Here is a 12814-nt window from a genome sequence, read left to right as displayed (position 1 = left end):
TTATTGAATTTTGCTTTCAATTTTTGTATCTGATTTAGTATTGCCTTTTCCCTTATGATTGGCGGTGCTCGGACCAATGGGGGGGTGTCATATGGATACTTCATTACATATATTGCGTTAAGTTAGCATGAGTGTATTACATGTTTAAACAGCCGTTTTGCCTTCGGCTTCAGTTTTGCACACGACACGTACTTGTTGTTGTAGCTTTCACCCTAGAAGCGGCGAGTTGCTTTATTTGAGAATAATATGTTATTCCTATGCTATCAGCTTTGCCTGGTACACTTGGTACAACTGTCTGCACACTCTAAGATTAACCTAACACAAGGTTGCTAGGAGGTCTGATCCTCGCACCACATTAGACATTAGACATAACACAAATAATGTTGATGCCAACATTTTGGGCTCTACGCGGGTTTAAGATAGAGTTACACGGAATGAACGCAGACACTTGGTGCTGCGCATGAAGAGAGCTGGTAGCGGTTGATGTGAACTGCTCCTACTGACATTGAGAGGTATGGGGTCGCCCTGCTAAAGCCCGAATGAGACCTTCTTAGATATAATATAATATGCTAGATAGGGTGCGCGAAATATAGGTGATATAGATTTCTATAGAAATTGCATTATAACATGCTAGCACCTTTTGCTTACTATGGATTAGTGACTATGCTGCTGACTCTGATTTTTATAATCTGCATTTTGGTATTATACAAGATACTGCGTTTGAGAACTTTGCATTGAATAATAAATATTTCAAACTTGCACTTGTGTTCTTTGACTCTCAGTTTTGGTTTGAAATGATTATATAACGAAAGAGTGTTCATGTGTTCCACGACTCCTGAGGTATTCTAAAGATCATGTTCTGGTTTGTCTAATACATGTATCATTCCATAATGATCCATGAGACACTGTAGCTAGCTAGGTAACGAGATTTCTGACACTGAGATGAGTTTTTGGATCATCCTAACTCACTAAGGTTCTAGATCTCTATGCACAGTTCTGTGGGAGAACGGAAACCCTGCTACAGGAGCATGTGATCCTTCTCCCCAAGCCTAAATGGGCCTGAGGACCCCATCACCCAGGCCCATATTTTAATTATAGAGGAGGAGGGCCTTTAGACCCCTTCCCGGAGTCTGAAAAGGCACCAGGAACCCATCCTCCGGGGCAGATTACCATAATTAAGGTGAAATGTCATAAAAAAAGCACCCCAAGCCTTATTAGGCCCCGGGCACCACATCTCCTGGGAATGAATTCTATTATTAAGGGGGTGGGGCCATGTGGCCCAGCCTCCACAAGTCTTACTAGGCCCTGTGGACCCCATCTCCTGGGGACAAAAGCAATGAAAAAAGGAGAGGGGGTCACCCTCCCCGAGCCTTATTAGGCTACAAGGACCTAATCCAATGGGGCTTAATTACGTTATTAAGGAGAAGGGGCCACGCGGCCTCCCCTCCTGCATTAATAATGCCCAGGTACCCCATCTTCTGGGGCTGAATTCTATTATTAAAGGAAAAAAGGCAAGCTTCCCCCCTCTCCAAGTCTTTATATGCTCTAGGGACCCCATCCCGGGACCAAATACAATACTAAAAGGGAGGCGGGTGCCCGGGCACCCTCCTTGTGCCTTATTAGGCCCTGGAGCTGAATTACATTATTAATAGGTGAGCAGCCCCTCACCTCGTGCCTTCTCGGGCCATGGGGACCCCATCCCTGATGTCAGAGGTGGGTGCCCCGTGCCCATATGGGGTACCCACATACCACAAGTTGGGGATCAGGGCCCCCGCATCCCTCGCCTGCGCTCCGCATAGTGTGGGAGCAGTACTTGCTCCTGCTCAGCGGGAGCAGCTCCTTTTGCTTGCTCCCGCTCGGTGGGAGCAATCTGTGTTTCCCTTCCCGCATCAGTGCAGGCAGGGAACAGAGGTCTGCTCTCACCCGGGGGAGCATGTTGAAATCTCCCGCCAGCTGGGAGCAGACATGCCTTCCCTAATTGCACTTCTGCGGCAGGGAAGGCATGTTTGTTCTCGTCTTACAGAAGATTTAAAAATGCTCTCGCCAGGGTGGAGAAAAAAAATGAAACTACTCTGTCTCAGGGGTGGGCTTCCGGGACAGAGTACTTGAGTTGGCCCTAGGGAACTTTTTAGACTCGGGGGAGCTTTGCCCCCACCCCTTAAAGTAGTTTTCAGCTCTGAAGAATGAAGTCCCCGGGGCCTAACAAAGCTTGGGGATGGAAGCTGCGTGCCTCCCTCCCCTTAATTAATGTTTTAGGCCCAGGGTATGGGTCCCTGGGCCCACCATTGTCTCAGGGAGGGGGCCGTGTGCCCCCTTTCCTTAATTAATGTATTGGGCCTAGGGGATGGGGTTCCGGGGGCCCACAATGGACTCAGGAAGGGGGCCCTACTCACGCCCCTCCTCAAATATTTTTTCTTTAACCACATGACTGCTAAGGCAATTCCCCTCCTGTGCTGGAAGTTGCTATATTCCATGGATCATGACGAGCTCAGCTCGTCATGAGCACAGGACCAGTGTACTGCATGACGAGCTGAGCTCGACATGAGCAGCGAAGGGGTCCTGTAGTGGATCCTAGCAAAAATGTTCTCTTGTTGCTGGCGGGCAATCAGGGCGCTCACTCCTAGTGCAGCCTGACTCCGGCAAGAGTGAATTGGCTCAAGGGTAAAAAAGCTCCCCGGGCCAAATAGATCTCTCTGTTTTTTAGGTCTCGCCTGTCGATGCGCATGCGCATCGAGCAAGCGAGACTATTGCGAGTTATCCACTCTTTATCTACACTGCAAGGAATCGTGGCGATTCCTTGCAGTGCCCGTGACTTTTAAGGTCAATGCGCATGCGCATTGAGCTTATGCGCATGCGCATTGACCTTAAAAGCGCGTGCGCGTGCACGTCCGTCTTTGTTTACCCGCTCCGCCCCCTCCCGCCGTGTCGCATTTCTCCTCCCCCTCCCCTCTCTTCCTTCCGTCTAACGCCGTGTCGCACCTCTCCCCTCTCCGCCCCCTCCCCGCTCCACACCCTCCCCTTCCCTCCGTGTCGCATTTCTCCTCCCCCCTCCCCTCTCTTCCGTCCGTCCGTCTTGTTTAATTAAGCCTGTCGTCTTTTGGAATGAGAGTCCATTGGTTTGAGGTGAGCTTCGGCCTGGCATTTAAAAAAATAGTTAATCGTTCAACTCTCTCTTGCGATGGATTCATGGAAGTTCGGGGCAAAGAAATTTGAAAAATCTCTTAAAGGCAGTAATGAATGAGCTTGCCTGTTTATTTAACCAACTCACGCATTTCTCCTCCCCCTCCCCTCTCTTCCTTCCGTCTAACGCCGTGTCGCACCTCTCCCCTCTCCGCCCCCTCCCCGCTCCGCCCCCTCCCCTTCCCTCCGTGTCGCATTTCTCCTCCCCCCCTCCCCTCTCTTCCGTCCGTCCGTCTTGTTTAATTAAGCCTGTCGTCTTTTGGAATGGGAGTCCATTGGTTTGAGGTGAGCTTCGGCCTGGCATTTAAAAAAATAGTTAATCGTTCAACTCTCTCTTGCGATGGATTCATGGAAGTTCGGGGCAAAGAAATTTGAAAAATCTCTTAAAGGCAGTAATGAATGAGCTTGCCTGTTTATTTAACCAACTCACTTGTTAATATAGGTAACGAGGAAAATCAGTTTTTTGTTCAGTCCTATGTATGAGCTAAGATCTGATTAGACACTGATGGGGGTGCAGAGCGATTGGTTCAGACTATGCATAGAGGCAAAAGAAAAGGTACTGCATATTCTCTACATGTGCTCAAAACTATGAAAGCAGCGGAAACCGCCGCTAAAACCTGGGATTGAGAAACGCAGCATAAGTACTTCCAACAAAGCCATACACTTCGCTTTCCATGGTGAAAACCTGATGGTAGGCAGAATCGTAAAATCCATGGATATCGTTTTCAAATTGTTTATTTCTTTCCTGTTGATGTTTATTTAAGATTTATTGATGCTGTCTGATTCATTTAATTTTTTAAAATTTTTTTGTTTATTGACTTTTCACATGAACATGCAATTGACAGTACTGCATCAGTATCAGAGTGACGTCTGCCAAAGTTTTCGTATGTATAAACCTAGAGTAAAACTTTAACCCAAAATTAAAATCCTTACCTAAAATGAAAGTGCTCTTTAGAATGCATACACATTCAAAAGTAGAAAGTGAGCAAAGGAAATGTAGTCCTTTTCACCATTTTCAGTCGTGATAGAACGTGCTCTACCTGGGAACTGAGGCTCATCATCTGTAAAAGTCATTGTCTGCACTGTGGTCTATCTTGTAACACATTTACCCCTCCCCCAGTGGGAGTGCTTTGTCCCCAGTGCCACACCCTCCCTTCTCGAGAGAGGCCCAGGGACATTATTACTTTGTACTGAGGAGTGCAGTGTGCGAACCAATCACTCAAGGCTGCCTGACGGTTTTCAACTTCCTTACATTAGGCCTGTACAAATGTATGCCAGCCATTGTACCCTCAACCCCTCACTCACCCTCACTCTCACTCCTCACTCCCCCTCACCCTCACTCACCCTCAACCCCTCACCCTCACTCACCCTCAACCCCTCACCCTCAACCCCTCACTCACCCTCACCCTCACTCACCCTCAACCCCTCACCCTCACTCTCACTCACCCTCCCTCACCCTCAACCCCTCACCCTCAACCCCTCACTAACCCTCACTCTCACTCATCCTCACTCAACCACCCTCAACCTCACTCACCCTCAACCCCTCACCCTCACTCACTCACCCTCAACCCCTCACCCTCAAACCCTCACTCACCCACCCTCAACCCCTCACCCTCACTCACTCACCCTCAACCCCTCACCCTCACTCACCCTCACCCTCACCCACACTCATCCTCACCCACATTCACCCTCACCCACACTCACCCTCACCCTCACTCACCCTCAACCCCTCACCTACCCTCACCCTCACTCACCCTCAACCCCTCACCCTCACCCTCACTCACCCTCAACACCTCACCCTCACTCACCCTCAACACCTCACCCTCACTCACCCTCAACCCCTCACCCTCACTCACACTCAACCCCTCACCCTCAACCCCTCACTCACCCTCACTCTCACTCATCCTCACTCTCACTCATCCTCACTCACCCTCAACCCCTCACCCTCACTCACCCTCACTCACCCTCAACCCCTCACCCTCACTCACCCTCACCCTCACCCTCACTCACCCTCAACCCCTCACCCTCACTCACCCTCAACGCCTCACCCTCAATCACCCTCAACCCCTCACCCTCACCCACCTTCACTCACCCTCACCCTCACTCACCCTCACCCTCACTCACCCTCACTCACACTCACCCTCAACCCCTCATCCTCACTCACCCTCAACCCCTCACCCTCACTCACCCTCAACCCCTCGCCCTCACTCACCCCCACTCACCCTCAACCCCTCACCCTCAACCCCTCACCCTCACCCTCACTCACCCTCAACCCCTCACCCACCCTCAACCCCTCACCCTCAATCCCTCACCCTCAATCCCTCACCCTCAATCCCTCACCCACACTCACCCACACTCACCCACCCTCACTCACCCTCACTCACCCTCAACCCCTCACCCTCACTCACCCCCACTCGCCCTCAACCTCTCACCCTCAACCCCTCACCCTCCCTCACCCTCACCCTCACTCACCCTCAACCCCTCACCCTCACTCACCCTCAACCCCTCACCCACCCTCAACCCATCACCCTCAATCCCTCACCCTCACTCACCCACACTCACCCACACTCACCCTCACTCACACTCACCCACCCTCACTCACCTTCACCCTCACTCACCCTCAACCCCTCACCCTCACTCACCCTCAACCCCTCACCCTCAACCCCTCACCCTCAACCCCTCACCCTCCCTCACCCTCCCTCACCCTCAACCCCTCACCCTCACTCACCCTCAACCCCTCACCCTCACTCACCCTCAACCCCTCACCCTCACTCACCCTCAACCCCTCACCCTCAACCCCTCACCCTCACTCACCCTCAACCCCTCACCCTCACTCACCCTCAACCCCTCACCCTCAATCCCTCACCCTCACCCACACTCACCCACACTCACCCCCACTCACCCCCACTCACACTCACACTCACCCACCCTCACTCACCCTCACCCTCACTCACCCTCACTCACCCTCACCCTCACTCACCCTCACCCTCACTCACCCTCACTCACCCTCACTCTCACCCTCACTCACCCTCACTCACCCTCAACCCCTCACCCACCCTCAACCTCACTCACCCTCAACCCCTCACCCTCAACCCCTCACTCACCCTCACTCACCCTCACCCTCAACCCCTCAGCCTCACCCTCACTCACCCTCAACCCCTCACCCTCACTCACCCTCACTCACCCTCAACCTCATGCTAAAGATTTACAAAAAAACCCATAAACAATTCTAAAAGCACTAACTCTAATGCTGCGAGACCTATTGCATTTCTAATGCTTGTTTAAACTGGGTTTGAGGTAGTCTCCCAAGAGTCTCTTGAACCTTACCATCCAGATGCACAAATACCTTTCCACCTTCATTTCTCAAAAACTACTGAACGGATTTGCACCAAATCATAAAAAAACACAGAATCTTTGGACCAAGGTCTAGCTTCCTGCCAAATATGGTGAAATATCATTCAGTAGTTGTATGCAAAAACGCAATTTATAGTGTGCAGCAACTCCATGGAGTGACCCAGCGTGAAAAGCATAGGTCGGAAGGTGAAATATTTTGGGACCCTCTGTTTTCTTGGCCCCTGCTTGACAGATCACCCTAAAACTTTCCAGTAAGGAGCTGAGGTGAATTTGCAGTTTATTTTTTATAGAAAGTTTTGTGACGATTTGTCAAACCGCACTAAAGTTATTAGCGAATATAAAAATACCTTGTCTATGGAAAAGCAATCTTAGGTATAACTAGTACGTGTGTGTACGAGTGACAGTGTGTGCGTGTGACCTCCTCTCTAGTCCAGCCACTCAGTGATGATTCTAGATTAGATGTGGATTGTTTCTTTGCAGTTTCTAGGCGAGGTGAAGGAAAAACAAATAATATGAGTCCTTTGCTAACGTGCATGCAATGTATGGCTAAAAATATGTGTCACCTGAGGACTGTTTCATAACGCTGGCTTATTGACTGTGCAATTGAAATGTCAACATGCAAGAGAACTTCGCTCACTGAAAACGGTTAGAAACTAGATAGCTTCTGAAATCATATATCGAAGGTACATATAGTCCTGAAAGTGGAGTAAGGGTCCTTTACTGCTCAAAGTCAGTCTCTTTTTATAAACATTTGTCACATTTTCATATCATGGTTAAGTCATTCTATTTGTTTGCTGTTTTTTTCAAAATATTATTATTTTACCATGCTCTAGCAAATAAGCTAAATTAAATCCATTTATCTAAGGCAATTACTCTTAGAATGACCTCATCAGAGATCTTAAATATTTGAACTTTCCAACTGTTGACCACTCGGAGGTTGGTGCCAGGGCCATAAACTGTAGACTTACAAAACGTGCATCACAGCAGCTGGGTCTCAAAACTCTGGTCTTATGTCCCTCACTACCAGCTCCATTTTTATTGATCAGATTTTCATTGTGCGGCAAGGTTATTTTTTCACTGCATTTGCTCCGAGGAGCAATTACCAACCGGATTTGCCATTGCAAATTACTTTTTTTCCCTTTTGCAGGCTTTTTTTTATTTGGACCACATACTAAGGGCCATATGTACAAAAGCATTTTTGCAGTTGGAAACGGCCTGATTGACAGAATTGGACGGTTTCCGACTGCAAACATGCTTTTCTGTATGTACAAAACAGAAATTGCGATTCCGTAACATGGTACTGAATCATAATTTGTGTTTTGCGGGTCAGTATTTGGAAGGGCGTGGTTAGGGCGTCCCTTCCAAATACCAAATTGCAGTGCAATGTAAGAATGTTTTGCAACCGAATTACGGTTGCAAAATATTCACTTTGTATTGTACATCTCAAGGGTGGTGGTAACCAAATACCACATTGCAGTGCAATGTAAGAATGGTTTGCAACCGAATTACGGTTGCAAAATATTCACTTTTTATTGTACATTTCAAGGGTGGTGGTAACCATTCTCAAATAGGTGAATGTTGAAACAACATTTTTTAAGGGCAGGAAGACCTTGGAGTCTTAGAGGCCCTCTCTGAGAGAATTAAACGCGTAAAGTACCCTCTCCTCCCCCCCTCTTTTCATGCTCTCTCTCACCCTCCCCTGCAGCTTTCCCTCTTTGTCTATTTCACCTGCTCCTATCCCCTCCCCCTTAATATTTCGCCTTGCCTGCTATGCCCCCTAGCTCCCTGTCCCTTGTGCCCTTTAACTAAGCACTCCTTCTCCCCTTGTTGGGGAAAGATCCAACTACTTATACTCTAGAGTCTCAGTGATCCCTCTGAGAGATTCCACAGTGCTAAGGGATCCACTCACAGCTGAGCCAGGTTTGGTGCCCCTTGCCAAAGCACTCCCTCTCACCTTTTTGGGGAAGGATCCAGTAGGTAGGCCTTGGAGTCTCAGAGACCCCTCTGAGAGAGTCCACTGTGTAAAGGGAGCCTCTCGCATCTGAGTTTGGGAAATGATACCACTTCCCCTGCGATCACAGCTTACTGGACTTTGGACGCAGCTTTTTCTCATCTACCGGTTTGTGCCCCGTCACCCTCCCCCTCTTCTTTCATGCTGTGTCTCTCCTCCTCCCCCTCTTTCCCTCCCTCATTCGCTGTCTACTTTCCCTGCTCCTACCCCCTCCCCCTGAATCGCTCCCCTTGCCTGCTTTTTCCCTTACGCATATGCCTTATTGTTTGTCTCGACTGAACATGTAACTATGTAGCTATGCTCTAATAACTGTTTAACCTTTGTAACTATGTAACCTGCAACAATGGTCTGGTACTCATGTAAAGCGCTCTGATACCTCCGGGTCTAGCCAGCGCTATATAAAACCTTTCAAAAGAAATAAATAAATAAGTGGTCCAAAGGACCACTGCCTGCTCTTAAAAACATGAAACTTAAAAGTTTCATTTTATTATTTGAAACTCATCTCGTTTTCCTTTAGGGAAAACGGCTGCATTAAAAGAAACAAGCATTGGCAAAGCCAATAGGTCTCGCATTTGGGACCTTATAGGTGTTTAGCCATGCAACAGTTGGTGTTGTTGCACCAAGGATATTCTGCTGCATAACTGAATACTTAAAGGGTCCAAAAAGCGAGACCTATTGGCTATGCCAATGCTTGTTTGTTTTTTGTTGCTGTTTTTTTAAGTTAATACAAAGATCCCCCCATTTGGAAGGAGACACCCAGTTGCACAGCTTGAAACATAGACAAGATTGTCTATAAACAGTTCCTCAAAATTGATTGCACCTCATGTTGGGGTTCCAAAAGTATTTAATACTTCATCAAAAGTTCAACATAATGTAAAGTTCATAAATTTCATCCAATGTATAAGTTTCATCCAACGCAAAAATCATCCAGTCATGGATCCTCCCCAATGCATTTCGGGCAGATGACAAGCCCTTCCTCAGGGGACAACTCTACAAAAAAAGGAACATGTCCAAATATCACTGTATGTACCCAAAAATTGCACCTCCACAATCACCTAATTGTGTCATAACCATAAATCAGCTTCAAAGGTGAACACAAAGCTATGAATTCAGGGTCCTCACTCAAGTACCATAAACAGTGCGTGTTGTTATCATGCTTGTAACTCAACCCTAGTCCAAAACAACATAAAAACGTGGATTGTGAATTTGAATCCTCTGTGTGCCAAAATGAAAGACCAACGTGATGTGCATAACAGGTCACCGAGCTGTGAAACAAAATCCAAAGTGCCCGTAAAGTCATGCTTTCGTGAGACCAATACTCACGGACTGTTGTTATCAATGCTGCATGGGATGGGATGCGTTATCCAAGGAATAGTAACATAATCGTGAACATGTGGTTCGGAATTATATCAGGCACAAGTGCCGAAAAACTAACGAGTTCTCCAATACGGAGTACTTACAGATAATGCAGCTGTTAAAGAGCGAAACCGTCTCTGTCTCGGGAACCCCACGAGTGATATAGCCGGGCGGCATTTAATATCGGCTTGCGCATGCATGCAAAAGTGAAAACGGACTAACATGTAAACAAGTGAAAGCGGACTGACGGAAAAAAGTGCGGCCATGTTTAGTAAGGAAGGTGAAGCGAAACGGGTAAAGGGTTACAGCTTGACGGGATCAGTGAGGTACAGTGATCAATGCAGGTCCAAAGTGCATATACGGTGATTGCAATTTCATCAAAATAACACAAAATAATTACAGATAAATACAATACTGGGTACATGCGTATATCAACAATAAAATTTACAAGTAGCATAAAAATTCCATCCGGTCATTGAGGCCGTGTGGCTGCATCGATGCCATATAGCGAATCCAGAAATTTTCTCTCTTAAGTAAAGTCTGCTTATTGTTATGTGTGGGAGTGATTTGTTCAAGTACAAGGTATTTGAGTTGGGCTACAGAGTGTTTTTGTTCAACAAAGTGTGAGGCAACAGTGGATTTCATGTTCCCAGTCCTTATGTTGCTTTTGTGTTCGAGTAGACGGGTTCTGATCTTCCTTTCAGTGTGTCCAACATAACACTTCCCACAGGGGCATTTAAGCATGTAGATTAGATTGGCCGAGTTACAAGTGGCATTGACCCTGAGTTTAACAGGGTGGCCCTTCATTGGATGGCTGATGATGTTACCTTGGATGCAATTGTTGCAATTACTGCAATTGTGACAAGGCCGTAGGCCTTTGAACGTAGTTGGTTCACTTTGTTTGTTTGCTTTCTTCAAGATTTCTTTCAGGTTGCGTCCCCTGGTGTACGCAAACATCGGTGGCTGGTTGAAGATGCCTTGAAAGTCGGGTTCTAGACTCAACAGAGACCCGTGTTTACAAATAATGTTTTTGAATCGGTTACTTAGAATGGTGTATTTAGAGACTACCACCATCCGGGTGTTCTCTGGTTTAACTCTGGTTTGTAGGAGTTCTTCACGTTTCATTCCTCCGATGCGGGTGACAGCTGTGTCCAAAATTTGTTGAGGGTATCCGCGAGTTTTAAATCTGTCAACCATGCTGGTAATTTCCCGTTGGCATGTCTCTTCAGATGAAACTATCCGTTTCACTCGCATTAATTGGGACAGTGGAAGGTTGCGTTTCAGTCCTGGTCTGTGAAAGCTTTGATGATGTAAAAGTGAGTTCCTGTCTGTTGGTTTCCGAAAAATGGTCGTGTTCCAATTCCCATTGTCACATTGTATCTTGACATCCAAAAAATGTATACAAGCTCTATCCATATCCCAAGTAAATTGAACTCGTTCGTTGATTCCATTCCATGTGGTTAGAAAATCCATCAACTCAATCTCTGTTCCCTTCCATAGGATGAAAATGTCATCTATAAATCTCAAAAAGAGTTTGCCATGTTTGAGCAATGTACTGTGGTGAGAATATGTTTTTCCTCGAATGCTTTCATGAAAATGTTAGCGTATGACGGCGCTGCACAATTTCCCATGGCAGTTCCACACAACTGGTGGAACCATTGGTTGAAAACTGTAAAATAACTGTGGAAAAGTGTGAAAATCATTAATTCCATGATCAACAATTGCATATCCGTGTCCAGATTAGAGTTCGTCAATTCATGTTCAATGGCAGCCATGCCCATGTCATGTGGTATTGATGTGTAGAGTGAACAGACGTCCACTGTGCACAACAGTTGCTCTTCATTATGTGATGTTCTGGTGACTTCTTCAAGTTTGATGAGAAAATCAGTCGTGTCCTTGATATGTGATCTGGTGTTAAGCACAAAAGGCTGAAGATATCTATCCACAAATTTGCCGACGTGTTCATGAATGGATCCCTTGGTGGATACAATAGGCCTAAATGGTGGTCTAGTAGGATGCTTGTGCATCTTAGGCAACATATATAAAGTTGGTGGTCTAGGATTCTCAGGTGTTAGATACCGTCGGGGTCGGTCATTGATGGTTCCATTCTCAAATGCTTGTTTGATGATCACAAGTAGTACAGTCAAAAATTCGTCTGTAGGATCGGCCATCAGGGAGGCATAGGTGTTGGTGTCACTGGTGTGGGCCAATACTTGTTCTTCGTAGAATTTGGCGTCCATGATGATAAGGGCGCCACCTTTGTCTGCTGTCTGACACACTATGTTGGGATTGTTCGCAATCTTCAATAAAGTGTTTTTTTCAGCGATGGTCAGATTCTCACGTCTTGCCCTAGCTTCAAATGGCATTTTCACTAGATCCCTTTTGACCATGTTCTCGAACATGTCAATAATCTTGTGACTCACAGGAGCCAGAAAAGTGCTACGTGGACGAAGTCCTCGTAGCATGTCATCATCCGTGTTTGTTGATGTTACTATATTGTGGAAATAATGTCTCAGTCTGATGTTACGGACCAGTTTGAACGTGCTCACTTCAAGTTCTAGCGTGTTGGTTTTCGTGGTAGGTACAAATGTTTGTCCTTTCTGCAATACTTGTAATTCTTCGTCAGACAGGGCGGTTGATGAGATGTTGATCACAAGGTTATCGTCGGCGTTCACCTGCGCCGGTAAGGTTTCTTGACTTTTGGCTGTTCTTTTTCTGCCTCTGCGGGTTTTGCCCCGCCTGGATCGGTGGATTGATTTTGGCCCTCCTCTAAAAAATGAACCGCAGTGGTAGAAGTGCTCGGTTGTTGTTCTGCGGGCGTAGCAACGGTTGTAACTCTAGTGGTTTTGGCAGTTCTGCTATCACCATCTGAGGAAGATGTTTCGTTCTCAGAATAGGGATTATAGGGGCGAT

The 12814-nt window shown here is 46.9% G+C and overlaps 1 long non-coding RNA gene across 1 annotated transcript in view; it reads right to left on the bottom strand.

Moving 5' to 3' along the window:
• The window catches only part of LOC147730269 (uncharacterized), a 91624-nt gene extending 83009 nt beyond the window's left edge, over positions 1–8615 (bottom strand). The window contains exon 1 of the long non-coding RNA XR_015308370.1: positions 8489–8615. This is a non-coding gene — a long non-coding RNA (uncharacterized LOC147730269). The remainder of the gene's footprint in view (positions 1–8488) is intronic.
• Positions 8616–12814: the final 4199 nt, after the last annotated feature.

The sequence above is a fragment of the Lissotriton vulgaris genome, chromosome 2_1 (genome assembly GCF_964263255.1).
Source record: "Lissotriton vulgaris chromosome 2_1, aLisVul1.2, whole genome shotgun sequence".
In the NCBI taxonomy this organism is placed as follows: Eukaryota; Metazoa; Chordata; class Amphibia; order Caudata; family Salamandridae; genus Lissotriton; species Lissotriton vulgaris.
Note: the sequence above shows the minus strand (reverse complement) of the source record. Positions and strands in the feature narration are given on the sequence as shown.